A 21,918-nucleotide genomic window follows, 5' to 3' on the forward strand; every position below is an offset into this window, starting at 1 on the left:
GATTTGAGTATACATTCTGTTTCTCTAATATCCTAAAAACGTCAAAAATACCCAAAAATGAAAAGCGCGCGAAACGTTATGATTTCGATTGGTAGGAAACATGTTGACGTTACACAAATGCAAACATTCCAAACAAATTAAACCAGACGATTTCAAAGGTTTTTTCATTTGAAATCTTCCTGAGTCCCTTCATAATTCTTTTTTAAGGTAAGAAAACACCAAAATTATCTGATTTAACTAAAATATAACTACAATGGCAATCGAGACGATTCAAGATGGAGTCCAAGACAATCAATTTCTAAGGCAATCGAGCTCTGAGAACAAAAATGTCACTAGTGATGAGAAAAAAAAAACTACGACGACTGCGTTTAAAATTTGTGGAATAATTTTGGAATTTATTCATTCTAATCGGGTAAGTTATTGTATTAAATCATTTTCCATTATAGACTAGAAAATATTGCTACAAATTAGCCATTATTTCATACACAGTAAGTAAACAGACGGTTATTTGGGTCGTCAAATATTCCTACGCTGTTGCTTGTATGTCACGCGAGGACATAGAAACTAGCGATAATTTTCATTCTCACTCGACTGGCGTGAAATTGAAAATTATCGTATAGCAAGATCAAAGGGATTCTAAACAAAATAGCGATAACATTTTTTTTCACACCGGCCAAGCGGTATGAAAATTGAAGCAAAATCGGCCAAGCGGTATGAAAATTGAAGCAAAATTAGAGAATTTACTTTCTAGTCTATACATTAACATACTGTCTAGTCGATACGTTAAAACTTACTTTCCGTCTATACTATCTGCCCCGTCTATAGGTTATCTTACTGTCTCGTCTATAAGTTAACTTACTGTTAAGTTTACATGTTAAGTTACTATTTCGTATATTCGTAAAATTACCGTCTCGTCTCTATGTGCATCATTGTTAGGTCTATACGTTAACTTACTGTCTCGCCTATACGTAAACTTACTGTCTCGTCTATACGTGAACTTACTGTCCCGTCTATACGTATACGTAAACTTAATTTCTCGTCTATACGTTAACTTACTGTCTCGTCTATGCGTAAACTTACTGTCTCGTCTATACATTAACTTACTGTCTCGTCTATACGTAAACTTACTGTCCCGTCTATACGTATACGTAAACTTACTTTCTCGTCTATACATTAACTTACTGTCTAGTTTATATGTAAACTTACTGTCCCGTCTATACGTATACGTAAACTTACTTTCTCGTCTATACGTTAACTTACTGTCTCGTCTATATGTTACTTCACTGTCTCGTATATACGATCCAGATTAGTTTACTTTCTATACCAAAACATTATTAGTCTATTGTTTATTTACTGTATCATCTATGGGTTTACTTACGTGTACTGTATAACCCAAATGTTAAATTACTGTCTAGTCTATACACTTACTTATTGTCTAGTCTAAATGATAACTTACTCAAACGTAACCAACACAATTCCCCCATATTTCAAGGACAAATCAATGTGTCATAAAAATTCTTGAAAGTGTCCGCCCGTTTTCTCAAAAGCCGCTCGTCCGATTCAGATAAAACTTCTGAACTTCTCAGAAATTCATTTTTTTTTCAAAATGGCCGTCGGACTGAACGTACTAATTTTTTACGCCGGTTATTTGAAACTCATATATCTCGAAAACTGATGATCAGCATTTGACAAAACGTGGTATTTTTATAAAGCTCAATGGTCAAAACAAATTTCCGGAAAAAATTGCGTGCGTCTCGGTCGCCATTTCAAAATGGCCGCCAAATTTATCCCATTTTGATAACGATATCTAGGTTCTTAGAGCTGTCCCGATTAATAGTCTGCGGCTCAATTCGTAATTTGAGCTACGTCTCGGCCACCATTTTCAAACAGCGGCAAAAAATTTAGAGTTGTTCAATTTTGATTAAATCTAATATCTAGGTTCTTTAAGCCGTCCAAATGAAGAATCTGCAGCCCAATTGATTATTTGAACTACGTATCGACGACATTTTCAATATAGCCGCTACCGCGCAAAAATTCAAAATTGTCCGATTTCGATGGGATGATTAATTAATGATATTTGTCTTTAAAAATAGAATCGGAAGCGGGAGATGACTTCTACACGTTTCGTGGAAACGTAAATTTTAATTTCATATTCCTATACTTCACCTATTGTATCTAATTTCAATTATAAAAGGCAATTGCAGAACCTCGAGATTGAGGACTTCAAGGCTAAACCACCTGATTGTTCTTGCAAAACTCTCCATTCAAATATGGTCCTTCCGGTTACGTCGTTTCGGAGATTTAAGCATCATAGAAAACGAATCTCTCCGAAAGGTTTTTTCTAAAGGTCGCAAGTACCGTGAACCACACTCCATAAATTGGAATTAAAACTTTAAAAGTTCCTATGGATGCCGTGGAGGACTACGCAAGAAAATGGATAAAACGAGAACATTGATGTTCTGTCAGAGTGGGTAAAGGTCGTGAGATCTTTAATTTCGAAACGTTAAAAGTTTTAAGTAGATCAATGAGTGTCAATGCCATATCAGTTTTCAAAGACCTCGATATAGCAAAAAAATTGTCTACTTTACATGACAAATATGTTGTCATACCAGCAGACAAAGCCCAACACAACATTGTTTTTGTCTGCAAAACGTATTATATCCGATGTTTATTATCAGAGGTAGACGTAGAAAATAATAGCAGTGATAAGACCAATATTGCCACTACACTTTCTAAAGACGAGATAGTGGAAAACCATAACTCTGTGCTATACTTTTTCGGTCTCTCTACCAAAGACGTTGAGTTTTCTCTTTCAAAACGTTTAAATTATATACTCACAGCTGTCAAAGAGGGTCTCCAATCCTACCACAATACTTGTTACTCCCGTAGTGTTATTAGTTCAATGATGATCCTGAAAAATTCGAAAGATCTTCATGAAACTCTCAATTTAAGACTATTAACCGAACGTAGCATTAAAATCTATGATTTTCAACACTTTATACTTCTATTCCCCATACTCAGTTAAAATCACGACTCAAAAATATTATGCATCGTTGTTACTCCAAAACAGACGGTACACCTAGATACAAATATGTAGTCAATGGTAGAGATTCCTCATACTTTGTAAGAAATAATTCCAAAATCATCTTCCAAATATATCGAAGAAGAATTTGGGATAAAGGATACTACAGACACTGTTAAGTCAGGCTCATATCTTGACCTACATTTAGAGATCGATCGATGGTAAAGGAAAAAATTGACCAAACTATACGACAAACGTGAAGACTTTTCATTCAGTATTGTCACCTTTCCTTTCATCTGTGGCAACTTCACTTCAGCACCTGTGTATGGAGTTTTCATATCACAACTCATACATTATGCCAGAGCTTGCCGTAATTAAGCAGGCTTTATGCATCGCGCTACACTTCTTTCGATTAGGCTTCTGGACAGGTTATGTTTCTACAAGATTGAAGTCATCACTACAGAAGTTTTATGGTCGTCATCATGAACTCGTGGATCGTTACGACGGTGTGTCCATCTGTACCATGAAAACTGATCTGTTCAATGTGTCATAGTTTTCCTTTCCTCTACGTCTACCTCGGACTTGACTTTGTATGAGGAACTCGGCGGGTGTTTCTAGAAAAACAGTGAACCTTACCCTACCGGTGCACCTGGTCCATGATCCCAGTTTTTAGTGGAGTCCGAGTGGCTTATTTACTTTTGTTACTTTGTATGTGTTATTTTCGTTATTTTATGCACTTTGTTGTGTTTGTCTGTTTTCCGTGTCTGGTCTTTGTCCCTGGATTACATTCTTTTGAGATCCGTTAGAATCTTCGTTCCCTTGATTATGCCTTTACTTTCTAGTATATATTAGCGTACATTTAATTGTTAATACAAATAATTAACTTGATAGGGGCAAAGCGTCATGGATGACTTAAAATCGTTCGTTCTGTCGAAAAAATGTGTATATAATTCGGAAGTACTTGTTTTACGCAGACGCAGAACGGATTTTGTAGGAAGTCTCCCACATCCACGTAGGTAGAATATTATCGACCATTTTAAATTCGTAGACAAACCTTAACATAAAATCATGCAAATGAGTTCGTAGCAGATAATATGTTTCATGCCTTTAATTTGCTCTATCTATTTTTCGAAGCGATATGAGTCCAGCGCCCTAGACCACTCGGCCAGCAATATAGCTTTCGCTGGCCTGGTCATTCCTCCTAGTGGGATTAATCTAGGGTTGTAACTCAGTACACGATGTTTGGTAGTGCGGGACATCTCATCTAGGTGTTGTGATGTAGAATAGAGGATCAAATTAACGATACATGTTACAACAAATCAAAAATATGAACGTCTCAGAATGTGACGACTCTCTTCGCTACACTGCTCCATCGGGTCAAATTGATACAGGGAAAATAATGTAAGCATAGAAGGGTTTGACAAATTCCCAACAATGATATATACAAAACATGTCCGGTTCCAAAAACTTATCCGATGTTACGTCATAAACCACAAACAACTGTTTCGTAATAAGGTCTCACTAACCACTTCCAGGTCAAATGGCCACCCCTATGTAGTACCAAAAACATACTGAACTTAGAATTATGCTTCATTTATGTGTATTCGGATGAAAAGTAGTCAAAACAAAGCTGAGAATGTGTACTTTAAAATCATATTTGTAATTTACTACAAACGTGTATTAATATTGTTTACATGTTTGAGTAGTTTGCCTCCATGCTGTCAGTTTGCAGAAAAGGAAAAAATGTAGATTTTCAGAATTATTTATTCAAGTAATGAGGGTACATAAGGCGTGTACCGCCTACTGGAAGAAATGAAATTATCTCCCTTTAGTAAACTCAAAATTGTTCCATTTTTAAATTAAAACTACATATCTTATCTTTGTTTTTTCAAAATCAAAAGAGAAATTTTGTTTTGTTTATTATGAAAGAATAAACAAAGTCATATGAATATTCAATTAGCATATGTTAGATAAAGTAAAAAACAATTACACCTTTGTGCTATGTTTTACGCCATCTCTTAGAGATAAAATGTAGTAAGCTGTAGACGAAAACTTGGTCATAGAGGCAAACTAGTATGATGTATTAGTATTTCTCTTCTGTTTAATGTCCATCTGTTGTGTGTATGTGTTCATACACAAAATGTCACCATATCATACATGTAATGTTTATATTTGATAGTTTTGCATTCTAGAATTAACCAGTAAAATGTTCTATGTAGCGTTTTTTGTCTGTGCATGAATTGATCTTTGAAGCTTCAAATTAAGGAGGTATATATATTAATTTATCTTCAATGCCCGATGTAACAATTCGCTGGGTAGTTTTCGAATTGGTGCAGTCGCGCACTTAGCCTTGTAACTTCTACATTTTATAAAGCTTTAGGCAATTAATCATTTTTTCTCCGCTTCCGTAAAATATCGTTTTACTTGAATCAAACTTGTATAAAAAAAATAAAATAATCGAGTCTCAGAGTTTGTTCCCCTGAAAACAGAATCAACAGAGATGGGACAAATATACAAATCATGTGTTATCGTTTCTTCCTCAACTACATGATAACTCTGCATGAGTGGCTATATACAACTTTATAACCGGTTAAAAGTCACTAATGATTCTCGTGGTTAACTACAGACAGACAGTCAGACAGACAAACAGAGCAATGTGTTAAAAGTTTTCCGATTGCAATAGCTGAAAAAAATAATAAGCACGTACATGCACAAATCATTGTTGATAAACTTATCAATACTTTTAGTTAAATCAACACTTTCTATAATATTTGCGACGTTTTAATATACACAAATGAGAAAAATAAAAATGAAACATTTTTTATTAGAATTTATGATTACGAATAATAGTAAATTGATGTGGGAAAATTTGAAATAAATGCATCTATATAGGTATTAAACCTCCCGCTATCGGCCGTTTTCGGCTGGAGCCTCCCAACATTTCATCATACATTCCGTAATCTTCAACGGTCTACTCCGTCTCCCGGTGGGAGCTTAAATCCTGCCGCTTTCGAAATTTTCGCTATTCATCAGTCAAAATATTGGGGATGAAACTGGGACAGAGTAGCCTTTCCGGCGGTTTTTGTGCGTTCGTTTCTGTTTGTTGCTCCTTAAATCACAAATTGAATGCATAAAATTGAAAATTTACAATATGTATTATATTATTATTTAGTTTTCTTCCGAATTGATATTTTTTTTACCAATTATTTAAGTAGGCAGAACAATGCCTTATGGATCCTCATCCTTTTGTGAAGAATTTCTATAATCATCGTACCATTAGCATAATGATTTTGAAAGCCTTTTTTTCCCAAGTTTCGCAATGGTATGCAGCTTTAAGATGTCATTTGTCCTAGGAATTCACAGTGCAACTTTGAAAATTACTTTTTTAACAGGTAAAGTAATGGAAACGTTAGAAGTGGTTAGTGACCTAATTAAGCTAAATGCAAATAAACAATGTTAGATGTTCAAACAAGCAGGAGAGTCTAGAAATTCCGGCGATGACGCAAAAAATAGCGGTACTGCGCGGTTGGAATATTGCTTCTCGTCATTAATTAACTTTTCGGAAGTAGGGATAAGTTTTTTACAGATATCATATCCAACGAGAACAGTTATATCGTGATTGTGTTCATTTTTTTGTTTTGTTTTAAGACTAAGTTATAAAGGATTTACGGTTCATTAGTTGTTTCTGCATTTTTGCGATTACTTTTATAACAAAATATGTTAACTAATAACCAGTCCTGAAATGTGTTCTAAGGGTATAAACCACAAAAATAATAATGATAATAATAATAAAATAAGCACTTAATTATAAGTATCTACAGTTATGAATCGTCAGCAAGTCATTGAATTAAGCGTGCTTATTTTGTGAGCACAACACTTAGGAATACAAACTAAACTGGCGTTAAGTATTCAGATCCCCCTTTTTGCGCCTATACGTTTGGTTTATTGTCAAACTGAAGAACTGAAGTACTTCAAGAGAAACCTTTTAAGATTATTTATCAGCCCCTTGTAGTCATTTCTTTTTTATGCCAATAATAAATACAGGTTTCGGACTTAACAATTTAGAATTGTTTTTTGTATGTTGTTGGTTGGTTGGTTTATGCCATTACAACACGCTTTGGAACTGGAAAATGATTTTTACGAACTATCAATTGTACTGGTCACAGACATTTATTGGGAAGACGTCAAGGAAATATAGTCTTTCTAATCCTCAAACGAATATATATGTAAACGGTTTTGTTAGAAACGTCTACACCGGACAATGTTTTGCGATCGAATTAAACATGTTTATAAAAGCGACCCCGTCATAGTATGATGTACTTGTTTTGTAATTTCCAAGATAATTTCCAAATTATCAGACGGTGTAAAAATTGATATGATTTGGATTTTTTTTTCAAAAATCAAGAAATTGATAGTCTTGATCTGGTAATTAATTTGAGTATTGAGTACCTGGATTTTTACGTCAGATTATTGATTTATTTGTTATATGCTGATGATGCAGTATTATTATCTGACACTTGTGAAGGGGTACAAAAGGCTTTAAACGCCTTTAGCAGTTATTGTATGAATGGAAACTTACGTAAATTTTCAGAAAACTAAAATTGTTATATTTTCTAAATGAAAAGTAGGAACAAATTTCACTTTTAAATTCAAAAGTGAAAATATTGATTTCTGTGATAATTTCTGCTGTCTTGGTCTATTATTTAATTATAACGGCAGGAAAGCCCGGAAAGCAATGTTTGCTGTTTTTAGGAAAATACAAAATCTTCCACTTTCAGTTGATCTACAATTATCTGATACTCTTGTTCTACCGATACTGACGTATTCTTGTGAAGTATGGGGGTTTGAAAATGTTTCTGATATTGATTCATTTGGGTTTAAAAAAAATGAAAATTAGAGGTAGAACATCTAATTATATGGCTTATGGCGAATTGGGCCGTGTTCATATCAATGTCAGAATGATCGGATTTTGGCTTAACATAAAATTATCTAATAAGTTATCTGGTAAGTATTTAGAATTTTGTTGAATCTGAAAAATAGCAAAAAGGATTTTTCCATCGGGTGGTTAAACCACATTGGAGACCTTTGCAATTCAACTGGGTTAAATTATTTACTAAACACAGATGAACTCAACATAAGTTCGGAATTTATAACGATTAAATAATGTATTCGTATTGTGAAATCGACGCCTGAATCTTGCATATATTATATATATTCCAGAAAAAATACAGAGACGTTTCGAATGTCGATTTACTTGTCGTTTTGTTGATGAAAATAAAATGGTAGAAAAGTTTGAGTTTTGAGTAAGTCAAACCCCTAGAAAAAGAACAAAATGACTATTAAATAGTTGATAAAGGCAAAGTAAATGGTTTATAGATTAGGAGAAAGAGTGAACAACCATAAATTGTACAAAAGGGTCTTTAAAACTTGATGTACAAATGGCTGGTAATGAAATATGTCCAACTTGAAACGACTTATTCGGGAAAGGATCTGCAATGAGTACTGTACATTTAATTTAAATTTCAATGTTCTAGCCATGTAGTGAATATAACTGACCGAGAGAGTATAGGAATATTTTGCCCATCGACTCATCTGATAGTTTATATGACTGAGTGAACATCTAAGTTTATTGATCATGTTTAATTTAAAAGAGTAAAATGGAATGATTAAACAGTTTTTACACATATTAACTGAAAATTTACACTGTCATAGAAAGACTAATCTTATTTCACTGATACCTGGGTGCTCAAGTCACTATAATGCTGTTCAATCATGCCTAATTCATTGATATTGATGAATATTATAGATATTTATTCAAACATTGAAAAAAAAACTATCACATGTTGTTAATTTATTATTGATATTAGTAATTAATCAATTAATTCGACTGCGTTTTGTCATTGGTTGTTACAGTGTATACTTGGTGATGATAAAACAGATAACGTGAGGGCTGTCCCCTATTATTTATAACACTTTATTACTCGATAAGGTCCCAAGTACCGTGAACCACGCTCCATAAATTGGAATTATAATTTTAAAGTTCTTATGGATGCCGTGGAGGACTACGCAAGAAAATGGATAAAACGGGAACAAGCGTGTCAGAATGGTTAAAGGCCGTGAGGTCGTTAATTTTGAAACGAATGAAAGTTTAAAGTAGGTAAATGAGTGCCAATACCATATTAGTTTTCAATGACCCCGATGTAGCAAAAAAATTGTCTACTATACCTGACAAATATGTTGTTATATCAACAGACAAAGCCCAAAACAACATTGCTTTTGTCTACAAAATGTTTTACATCCAATGTTTATTATCAGAGGTAGACGTAGAAAATAATAGCAGTGATACTGCTACCACACTCTCCAAAGAAGAGATTGTGGAAAACCATATATCTGCGCTATCCTCTTTTGGATCTCTACCAAGGACGATGATTGTCCATGTACTGGATTCCTAAACTCCACAAGAATCCATACAAGCAATGTTGCATAGCTGGATATGCAAAATGTACTACCAAACCTTTTTCAAAACTTTTAACTTCTATACTCACAGCTGTCAAAGAGGGTCTGCTGTCCTACCACAACACTTGTTACTCCCGTAGTGGTATTAATTCAATGTGGATCCTGAAAAATTCGAAAGATCTTTTGGAGACAATCAGTTCAAGACTATTATCAGAATATAATAGCATTAAAACATTGTATACTTCTATTCCCCGTACTCAGTTAAAATCCCGACTTAAACACATTATACATCGTTGTTTTTCCAAAAAAGATGGTACACCAGATACAAATATATAGCTCTTGGTAGAGATTCCACATACTTTGTAAGAAATAATTCCAAATCATCTTTCAAATATACAGAAGAAGATGTTTACAAAATGCTGGAATTTGAAATCAATAACATATTTGTCCAGTGTGGTGGACGCGTTTTTCAACAAACAGTCGGCATTCCAATGGGAACAAATTGTGCTCCTCTACTTGCTGACTTACTCCTTTACTCTTATGAGGCTGACTTTATAGCTGATCTGGTCTGAAAGAAAGAAGAATATCGTTTAGCTAGATCCTTTAATCTCAGTTTCCGCTATATCGATGACGTATTGTCTTTAAACAATCCTAATTTTGGGGATTTGATACATCGCATCTGTCCCAAAGAACTTGAGATAAAGGATGCTACAGACACTGTGAAGTCAGCCTGATATCTTGACGTAGATTAAGAAATCGATAGTAAAGGAAAGCTATTGACCAAACTTTACAACAAACGTAATGACTTTTCATTAAGAATTGTCAACTTTCCTTTCTTTGTGGCAACATCCCTTCATCATCTGCATATGGAGTGTTCATATCACAACTCATACGTTATGCCAGAGCTTGCCGAAACTACGCAGACTTTTTGTATCGCACTAGAATTATAACAAATAGGCTTTTGGAACAGGGTTATGTTGCTAAAAGATTGAAGTCATCACATCAAAAGTTTTATGGTCGCCATAATTAACTCGTGGATCGTTATGGTGTATCCATCTGCACCATGAAAACTAATTTGTTCATCGTGTCATAGTTTTCCTTTGCACTTTCGTCTACCCCGGACTTGACTATTTATGAGGAACTCGGCGGGTGTTTCTAGAAAAGCAGAGGACTCTTACCCTACCGGTGCACCTGGTCCATGATCCCAGTTTTTTCGTGGAATCCGAGTTGCTCATTTGCTTTTATTACTTTGTATGTATGATTTTAGTTACTTTATGTTCTTTGTTGTGTATGTCTGTTTTCTATGTCTGGTCTTTGTCCCTGGATTACATTCTTTTGATCACCGCTATAACCTTGGTTCCCTTGTTTACTCTTCGATAAAGAGGCATTTTGAAATTAATTCTGCGAGCACTTAGTATTTCTTTCAATAATTCTACATGTTATTCTGTTTTACACTTTTTGATTTGACTGGATATGAAAAGTTTATGATACAAAATCACTTCCGTTACACTGCCAAGCGGGGGAAATGTTTTTCGTGAACAGATGGAAAATATATGTAAAGTATCGTAACTTGATATTGAAAGGAGAATGCTAAGGATCATGAACCAAAAAGAAATGTTGCCTTTTGTGTTTTTTAAATGGATTATTGAAAAAGGACGCATAATTCAATAGTCTTTGCAATTCGTTTTTACAGGCATCATCGACTTGCAGACTTGCTAAAATTGTCGAAAAAGTGAGATTGTTTGTTTGTAATCTTATATTCCTCTTTTCGTGATCAGGCTGCAGTGCTTGGCATATATCACCGATATGTTCACGATCCTTTCTCTCGATTGACAGTGTGACGGTGCGGTTATATTTCAAGAACAGCGGAAATAATTTATGAAACAAATTAAATGGAGTTGAAATATAAGACGACCCTAATCGCCACATAGCAAAACAAAAATGATGCAGCAGAATGGATAGCAGCTGATTAATGGCCAGAGAGGATTAACTGTTTTTGTTATTATTTGATAAACAGGATACGGTTGATGAGTAAAATGTAAAATCGATAGAACTTCAAATCTGCTGATTTGATTAATGATTGGTAATGTTCTTTGTGGCTGATAACAGAGTTATAATCATGGCTTAAAATTGATGGATCATTTCCTTTGTGCCAACTATAAGTCGACATCCAAGAAAGTATATGGAAAAATCTTCTATATCCTCTAATGTCTTCATTCTTGTAGAGCAAGTAAAATAGAGGCTCAAAAGAGCCTGAATCACTCACCTGGAAATCGAGTTATCATATCATTAATTCGTCGGAGCAAAATTTCCCTTAACTTATTACTGTAACCCACTGGGCCACATGAGTCACGCAAAAACAAAGAAATATTTGTAGAAGTCATTGCATGAGGTCATCATTCATATCGAGTTTCAAAACATTGGCATCTGTGGTTTCAGAGTATGTGTTCTTTTAAAATAAAACACCAACAGAAAAAATAGCAATGAAAGAAAATATAAAGAGAATGCCATCGGATCACTCCAACATGGATCAACAGATTGTCACGAAAATATCACCATGCTTAGATTGCATCATGCTGGACACTTTTACCCAAGTCAGAATTTGTATACACCTAAATTATTTAAGAAATTTACAAAAACGGCTTGGTCTATTTTCAAAAGCAGCAGCCTTATTTGTAGATTGATAAAAAAAATCCCCACACCAATTCTGTTCACAATAGGCTAAGGAACATATTAACAAAGTTCTGGTCTTAATCTATGAAATGATAACACGGAAAAAGCAAGAAGTCAATACCTTAAACATGGGTCAATAGAATTTTACAAAAATATCGCCATGGATAGATTTCATCATATATGTACTGAATACCTTTATTCCTGTTAGAATTTGACCTAATGCCTCTTGAGATACTGGCAAAAACTGCTGTTTGTTGCCTACGGTCCGTTTTTGTCAATGAAGTCGCATGAAATATTGCTTCGTTAAGCTATCATAATTTTCAGTAGCACAAGCATCCGCGATCAAATTTCTAGGCACAGACCATAGGCTATGGAAAGGAATAAAAATAACCATAAAATTCATAGTTTATAATAACCATCATGGAAGAGAAAATTCGCATATTTAATTTCATTTAGAAGTACGTACAATAAGTTCGCACTATTTGATGACTTGTTTCAACGGACTGTTTGATCACGTGGTGACAGTCAAGCAGTCGCCAACCACACCATGCATATTAATTTCTCACGTGGCCTTGGGAGCGATCCTGGGATCGCTAAAAATAAATATTAGAGAGAAACTTATAAAAAAATATTAACCGGGATGCCAGGTTATGGCGAAAAATAGCTGAAGCTGAAGGGGACGCCATTTGACGCATTGTCGAATTTTGATATGTGTTTTTTTTTTTCATTTGCCTGATTATTTCAAGATGTAGATGTTAAACAGCCTTAAATAATATTAAATAGACAAAGGTTCTTATGCAGAAACGTAACAGTTTATTCCGCGAACATGTAATGCCGAACTGCGGAAATATGATGCAGCATATATCATGAATATAACAGGTTTTGTTACTGACTTAAGAAGGTTTGAACAACATCAAAAGTATAGATATTGTATGTCATACATATGTACCAACGAACTCTTTTTTCACATTGTTACTAGTAATCAGTATCAAAATCATTGTAACAAGCTCAGTTTCTATAATTATATTCCTATTATTATAACACATAAACAGATAACAATTAACAACATCCATTGAAAATTGTAACATATTAGTTCTCATCTAAGTTAGTTGGTAAAGATCTTATTCACCAAAAGTCTTCATTTTATGTTTATTTGGAATATTTCAAATACTACGGCAAAGTACTATTTCAAGGATATTGGATACTACAGACACACTTCACTCTTATGAGGCTGACTTTATAGCTGATCTGATCCGAAAGAAAGAATATCGTTTGGCTAGATCCTTTGATCTCAGTTTCCGCTATATAGATGACGTATTATCTTTAGACAATCCTAATTTCGGGGAATTGATACATTGCATCTACCCCAAAGAACTTGAGATAAAGGATACCACAGACACTGTGATGAAGTCAGCCTCATATCTTGAAATCGATGGTAAAGGAAAACTATTGACCAAACTTTACGACAAACGTGGTGACTTTGAATTCAAAATTGTCAACTTTCCTTTCATCTGTGGCAACATCCCTTCAGCACCTGCGTATGGAGTGTTCATATCAAAACTCATACGTTGTGTTCATATTACAACTCATACGTTATGCCAGAGCTTGCCGAAACTACGCAGACTTTTTGTATCGCGCTAGAACTCTAACAAATAGGCTTCTGGAACAGGGTTATGTTGCTACAAGATTGAAGTCATCACTACAGAAGTTTTATGGTCGTCATCATGAACTCGTGGATCATTATGGTGTATCCATCTGCACCACAAAAACTGATTTATTCAACGGGTCATAGTTTTCCTTTCCTCGTTTGTCTACCCCGGACTTGACTTTTTATGAGAAATTCGGTGGGTGTTTCTAGAAAAGCAGAGGACTCTTACCCTACCGGTGCACCTGGTCCATGCTCCCAGTTTTTAGTGGAGTCCGAGTTGCTCATTTGCTTTTGTTACTTTGAATGTATGATTTTAGTTACTTTATGTTTTTTGTTGTGTATGTCTGTTTTCCATGTCTGGTCTTTGTCCCTGTATTGCATTCTTTTGATTACCGCTATAACCTTGGTTCCCTTGATTACTCTTTCACACCATTGCAGTTAATTAGAATGGGACTAGTTAATTCTCTGCTTTAGCTATGGAGCAAGTATATGGAATCCAAAAGTACTGAGAGATACAAGTTATTTGAATACCATTTTGAGTCTCTCAGACTGAACTGCTCCTTATTGGGATTCTGTTAGTAACTGTATTAAGTACTGTAAAGGTGACCGAACCCAGCCTTTGGGTAATCGGATAGAACTTAGAATATGTCCTACCACTGGTTGGACTGCTGTGTTGATGCCCAGGCCTGATTGTATGGTCATAAAAGTCACATTGATGGTAATTAAACAGCATAAATTGCAAATTTACATGCTTTGACTGGATTCAACAGTGATTTAGCTACAAAAGCCTACATATATGACTGGGAGAACACAAATTTTAAAGCCTTTGAGACATATATGTAAAAATGTTTGGTTCAATCATATGATAAGCAGAAGCAAATGCTATGCAGTGAAATTGCAGTGAAACAGGAAAAAACATGAGAGATTAATTTAACATGTATAATTTTAAATGAGTATCATCAAATCTACGTGTCGGAAAAGTTGAAAAGAAGTTGTGGATAATCTTTCTCCGATTTATTTTGTCTAGGTGTCACGACAGCTCGGTTTATAAACCATCTTTAAAAAAGCTTTGTGTCTAACAGATAAAAACTTCAACAGGAAATCCGTGAGCGATGGATCACTAGTGATACTCCCGCTTTCAACTACCATATAAGTAAAATAAACAAAGTCCTCCGTAAATAGGAAGTTGTTGTCAATGTATTTTGAACAAATATGGATCCCACCAAATGGTTAAAAAAAACGAACTCCTCGGTAAACAGAAAGTTGTCGAATTTCCCCCAAAATGGATCCCATTATATTGCATAACTACGGGGAAAATGTGTTACAATTTCAAGCCATTTTGATGAGTAGTTGCCGACAAAAGCGCAACAACAATTTTAATTTTCAAAATATAAAGTAAAAAATAAAGTCCTCGGTTGACAGGAAGTTGTTGTCGATTTTTTCGACAATATATATCCTACTATATGACTTACCTAAGTATGAATATAATGTCCCAAGCCACTGTGTAAGTAGTTGCTGAGGAAAGTGTGACGAAAATTTAAACTTGCAAAATATAATGTCAAAGTATATGGTAAGCAGGAAGTTGTTGTGGAATATTTCCAAAAATGTATCCCACTGTATGGTATAAGTACAGGAAGAATATGTTAAAATTTCAAGCCAATATGTTGAGTAGTGCTCAGAAAGTGCGACGAAAATTTCAACTTTCAAAATATAAAGTCAAAAATAAACAAAGTCATCGGTAAACAGGTAGTTGTTGTCGATTTTTTCGAAAATGGATACCACTAAATGGCATACCTTTGGGAAGAATGTTTTAGAATTTCAAGCCGCTGTGATAAGTAGTTGCTGACGGAAAAATGTGTTACTGAATAATGGAAACATGGACAAGGGTAAAATTGTATATCCCTTCTCCTTGGTAACAGGTGATTAAAAGTTACTTTCCAAATTTAAATATTATACAATCCATTTTTTTTTTATTATTTGAAATGTAAACAGAGCAAACTATGAAGGCCTTCATTGATTCAGTACTTCAGTACTTTGATTAGCAACAAGGGTCATGTTTGTTGACAGTTCAAAAACAAAAGCATCAGTTCTGAGTAGGATGCCCCCAAAAAACATTCATTTCAAGTCATGTGTATTTTAGTGGAAAAGATCACTGCACCAAATGATGCATTTGATTTGAAATGAAATGAACATTTTATGTAAATTAAATTTCAAATTACAAAAAATACAGTATAAATAATGCAGTGGAAAATTTACTTTTCATCTAAACCAAATTTATTTTGACAATTAATTTCCCAGATTTTATCCTAGTTATATAAAAGCAAAATTGAATTTAAATAAACTTCACATCACAGCGTTAAAACATTTAAATTTCAAATTTATTTTATTATCTTTTCCTTAAATGACACATTTATTTGGAAATAAATTTAAGGGAAGCACGAAAAAATTTGAAATTTAATGAAAAAAATTATTCTTTGCGAGAGATAAAAAAATATTGCGTCGTAAATCATACTTTAAATTTTAAACTAGAAATTTAATAGTTAATTAAAATGTTTAAATGTATCATTCCGAGCAGTGGATTTTTAAAATAATATCATAAAAATAGCAAAAAAGTCAAAAAGGGCAATATCTCTAATATAAGTCAACAGAAAAATATGAAAATTTCGACGGTCTGTGAATAGAATCACCGTTCATTTCATCAACATCTTTCTAAACCTTATGCTTTTTGAGACATATTTGCAAAAAACTCCTGGTTGACCTCTATGGTCTTTTTTTAATATCAGCGACTATGTTTGCCGAGAAAATATTTATAGATAACAAAAAATAGCAAAATACGTTAAAAAATGCTATTTCATAAGCTAGTACTTAAAATAAAAATAAATAAATAAAATAAAAATAAAAATAAAAAATAATAATAAAAAAATCTAATTTTTCTGATATTTTTACTTTTGAAAGGTTTTGTGATCTTTATAATAATGTTGTTGATTCTTTGGAAGTAACTACTTTAGTTTTCATGTAAAAAACCCAAAACTACAAAAATGGTAAAAATAGCATAAATGTGTAATAACTTTTAAATGGGTTGTTAGATAAACATGAAAAAAACTGAAGAGCCCAAGAAGTCGTATTTTTCTTCTATCTGTTTAGGTTTTTTTTAAATATAGGCGAAAACTTTTTTCAGACCCTTTTGGCTTCTGACTGATCAAAAATCCAAGCATCAACATTTGGCAGTATACCATAAGAAGCAATCATACAAAGTATTCACTGAATTAAGTCCATCAGTTTCAGAGGAGATGTTTGTAAAATATGTTAACGTCGTGGACGGACGCCAATACTCGACGTCACATACAACACATTTTCGAATTGAAGCTCTACTTTTTAAACCGTCGGGACTTACCGCTAGAGTTGTCTCTCTTTTATTTAATATGAAGATAGTTCGCATATATGCATGACGTGTTAGTACCAACCAGTCGCTTATTAGCTAAAATCATGCGTAACAAATCCTTACGGGAAAATCCCATACTAATATCCGCCATGTTGGTTTCTACGGGACGATTTGTTTACAAACGAAGTTTGTAAGTTCCCGTCGAACTCCAGTGACAATCGTCTGCTTGATCAACTTCTCGGTATTGTAATGTTGTTTTAATGACATTGAAGATGAATTCCATTTTATACTTGAACATGTATGCCCTTTTTATCAAGATTTTAGAAAAGTGCTTATCAGGCCTTATTTCTGAAGAAAAACCTTCTGTTTACAAATTACCGCGCCTATTTAATTTAGTTTGCTACTGTTACTTACACTACTTGGTAGTTTATTATATTGCATTTATATGTACATGATTACTTTAAAGTTTATGTGTTAAAAATGTCATGTCTGCTGTATTACTTCTGTCATGTTAATTGACCAATATGCTGCATACATGTAACACTTGGTAAAATAAGGAATAGAATAGACCCCAAGATATATCGTTTATCACTTATTACAATTCGCCTTGTTACAAACTTTAAAATCCCTGAAACAATGCGCCACCATTCCTTGTACTGCACATGATGGTAGAATCTCTTGGTGATAGATTTGTCTTCCTATTTCGATGATTTTGGTTTTTGTGTACTTCTTGTATTCAATAACTTTAGACCTACCTTTGTATTTGGTTCTAATACTGTTGATGAGAGGTTACTCCTTGAAACACGTATCGAAATTTATAATATTAATATAATTTATATTTTTCCGACGCACTCGGTATAGTTTAGCTTTTTAGCCTTTGACCTGAAGGACGTTATTCTATAGAAACGCAAGTCACCTGATCGCAATTCTGTTTCCCGATTGGCCAAATACTGATAACTTAGTGGCGTTCGAAAAAACTGTATTGTAATTGTGTATCATTTTCGTGAATGAAATGTAGAAACTTATAAGTAAAAAGCACAAAATTTTACTGCGTCGGGTATCTTTTTAAAAGATCTCGATCTGAACATCGTCTAGTTAATTATCATTACATGATCATGAACATTAATTTTGTTTACTGATAGTTTAGTTGTAAAGATCAATAATTTGACAAAGATCAAATATCACTGAAATTATTCTAATTTCAAATGTCCTTTGGAGGGAGTTTTTGCTTTAAAAGTATGCATTTCATGTATTTCGAATAGTATACATTGGAAATACATGATGAAACATGGAAAACTAACCCATTTTATGGAATCATATTAATTGTGGTGCTGGTGCAGTATTTTCATGTATTGAACTGAACAATACTTTGAGTGTCGATGAAATGGACAAAATGTGTATTTGTCAAAGATCTTTGTCGTCGAAATAATATCTAATTATGAAAATTTTGAACTTTGTTATACTTTTAAGGTGTGCAAAGAAAAACACCAAAACTTACCACATCTGAGACATTTGCACGCTCGGTCAGATGAAACAAAAAAGAAGTATTTAACTTCTCGTTTGTAAAAGATAGAAGTATGACTTCTACGTGATCATTGATTTAACAATTATGAATAATTCCCGCATTTTACACGAAATTCTTTATAGAATAAAATATTCTGCAGGACAGAGCTTGAATCCAGAACAGTCGGGAAATATAAACACTATATGCAAGCTTGATAATGCTCTACTTTTAAGTTCGTTTCAAACAGCAAACCAGGTTTCTGGATAGAATGATAGTGGTAAAATAAAATTTAAGTTGAAATAACACATAGTTAATACACAGTTTATACAAAGTTTAAGAAAGTGCTTAATTTTTCCCTTAATTCTTAAATATTTAGGGTCCTACCTTTTTATTTGTTATTCAATAGAAACCTGACTTTTGTAGTATTATAGTAACATTTCATGGAATTAAATACACTTAAACTAATGTTATTGCCCGAAAACCTGGAAAATGTTTGGTTTGACCCTTTTGACTCCTGATTTCCTCACAAAACACACAAAATCAATCTCAGTCTGACCTCTATTTTATGTAACATCGTAGTATACAACTATAAAGAGATCCATACACACATAATGCATGTCATTATACCCTTGTCCGCCAAAATGGCTTTTATTTACCAGTAATAAAAAACATGAACGGTTGTCGCCATAATTCTAAATCAAATACAAATCTTCCCTTTGCGGAATAGAACCTTTTTGAATATTTTATAAAAAGATCCAACAAATATGCAAGTTAATGCACAAAAATAGTGTCTTTAGACGATGTGTTGATGATTCTTTTAACGGCTTAGCAAAACACATTGATATCGAAAATAAGAAAAGGACACCTGCAGTCGATACCGCTTTGCGCTTAGTCATCACAATGACTACAGAACGAAAATGAAAACAAATGAAGGTCGTTCGATTTTTTTCTGACCAATAGCTTTCAATGGAGTGGTACAGTAGATACATAGCAATGTGTGTTACTTGATTTAGCTAATTTTAATTTGTCTGTATCTGAGATTTTGAAATTTCGGTGTTTGCCATTGTTAAAAAATTAATCTTTCGTTATATATGACTTTTCAATATGACAGTGTTTTTATTCAATTTTCTAACATCAACCCGGATAAGATAATCAAACTCAATAAGGATATCATCATACGCAAGAATGAGGGACAAAAACATGGCTGCCAATTAGTTTTGCTCCCCAGGGGTTCCTCGGTTACCTGACTCTACAGTTACCATTGAATGTAATGGGAAATGTTGTAGTTACTTTGAAAAAGTCGCTATGTCTTTTTTGTGACAGAACAGCTTATTAATTGATATGACTTTAATTCTCTTTAAAAACCTTTTATTATTTAAAAACTAAAATAAGCTATTTAATTTTGGTGTCTTATTTTTTTTAATTTGACCAATCTTATACTAACAGAAAGTAAAGGAAATTAATGGAACAGACGCATCAGCGGTCAACTAAAAAAAATAGCACGCACGACACGAACCCCCAAAAATTTATTAACTGATACTGAAAAATAGTTCGTTTAATATATTTTCCAAAGCTGTAATTAAAACATTTTAAAAAAAATAATTTTGGTGTCTTTTTGTAATTGAAAAAATGTTATTTTGTCGTTTTTTTACTGAAGTCCAGTTTAATGGCTTATCTTTACACACATGTTCAGGCACGAGACCGCAATTAATTTTCAAGTGCATTTCAATATACACATTTGAGCAGATTAAACAAATTCCACCGGCGCAAACTGAATAAAACTTCTCTGGCCTAAAGATATGTACAAACAGGATTTTATATATAAATTGTAGACAATTTTACCATTATTTTCTGAAATTAATACATATAATTCGGAGATGGGGTAAACATGACAAATGAACGGAGTTAAAAGTCCTAATATTTTAATCTTCTTCCACTGAACCAAATCACAACTTTTAGTCAGAATTGATTAATGAAAAAAAATACATGTAATTTTAATATATTTTCTACCAATTAGAGGCAAAACTTCAGCATATAAGTTTCCAGTGAAAATATGAAAAAATGTGGAAGGTACCTACTACCAAAGTTGGAACTATATAAACCAAGGGGAATTAATTGTGTTCTCGTACCTATTAGATCAATAAATGTGCTCACTTTGAATAAAAACTGCACTCATGTCAAGATGAACCTTTTTTGACTTCAAGTACAAAGTTTCATCATGATTAATTGAAAAATATATAAGTTATTGCCAATTTAGTGTCAGTGGTACATTGCATGACTCACATGTCCAATGGTCGAAGGAAATGTACATTTTTTTTTAATTGCAATATTTTTGTGATTTTTTATATTGGTTGCATCATATTATGTGTATTTGATGCAATGAAGTTCAGTTTACTCAAGTTCCAGCTGCTTTAAGGCCAAAAATTGGGTTTTTATACATGCGACCATGGTCAATGAACTTTTAGACCATGTATAGGGGTACACATATGAAAACTCATTTTATGATGCTGAAAATGACTTAAATTGATCAACTTTGAACATAAAGTGGTCCAAACATATCAAATGTACATTGAAAACAATAAGAAGTGGTTTCAAAGCTAAAACTGTCACTCCAGATCAATTTAAACCAGACCTGTACAGAGCTTGTTCAAGTGCGATTGTGTCCGATATTAAAAATTAGCCTTTATTTGGGTTTTGAATGATAAAAAAACTGAAACAAATGTAAAATAATGTAAGGTTCTAAGCTTATCAGGTACATAAGCAGACAGTCAGCTGTATTTTTCCAGTTTTTCTACAAAAAAATCATTTTTGAAACCTTAGAGTGTATGCGGTACTCTAAAATTATGTGTTTTTGAGACATCACAAGGTATATACATGTAGTGACGTACATTAGATGCATGAATGTCAATGGAATGCATATATGATGTTTTTTTGTTCACATTATTTATATTATTTACTTGCAAATACAAAAGATTCAGACCAATAAAACTTATATTTGTGATTTTATAGATCCTAAGACAAGGCTATGAAAACCCCTGATTTTGCCATGTTTCATTGACTGGGTTCATAAAAATTACACTAAATTTTCAGATTTCTGCCTGAACCTTGTTCATAAAGTATGTTTTTTGTTGATTTGATGTTCCTAGTGTATAGTTAGAGGAGAAAAACTCAAAGCTGTACAATATTTTCCCCACTGGTCTATATTTCATACCTAGCACCCTAGCAAAAGTGCA

At 33.4% G+C, this 21,918-nt stretch overlaps 1 protein-coding gene across 1 annotated transcript in view; it reads left to right on the top strand.

The window, feature by feature from the left end:
• LOC148624062 (transmembrane protein 196-like) overlaps nucleotides 1-21,918 on the top strand; it is a 321,118-nt gene that overhangs the window by 27,785 nt on the left and 271,415 nt on the right. The gene's annotated exons all lie outside the window — the stretch shown is intronic.

This window comes from Perna viridis, chromosome 2 (assembly GCF_037379345.1).
Source record: "Perna viridis isolate PV_CMFRI_1.1 ecotype Kerala chromosome 2, ASM3737934v1, whole genome shotgun sequence".
NCBI classification, from domain to species: Eukaryota; Metazoa; Mollusca; class Bivalvia; order Mytilida; family Mytilidae; genus Perna; species Perna viridis.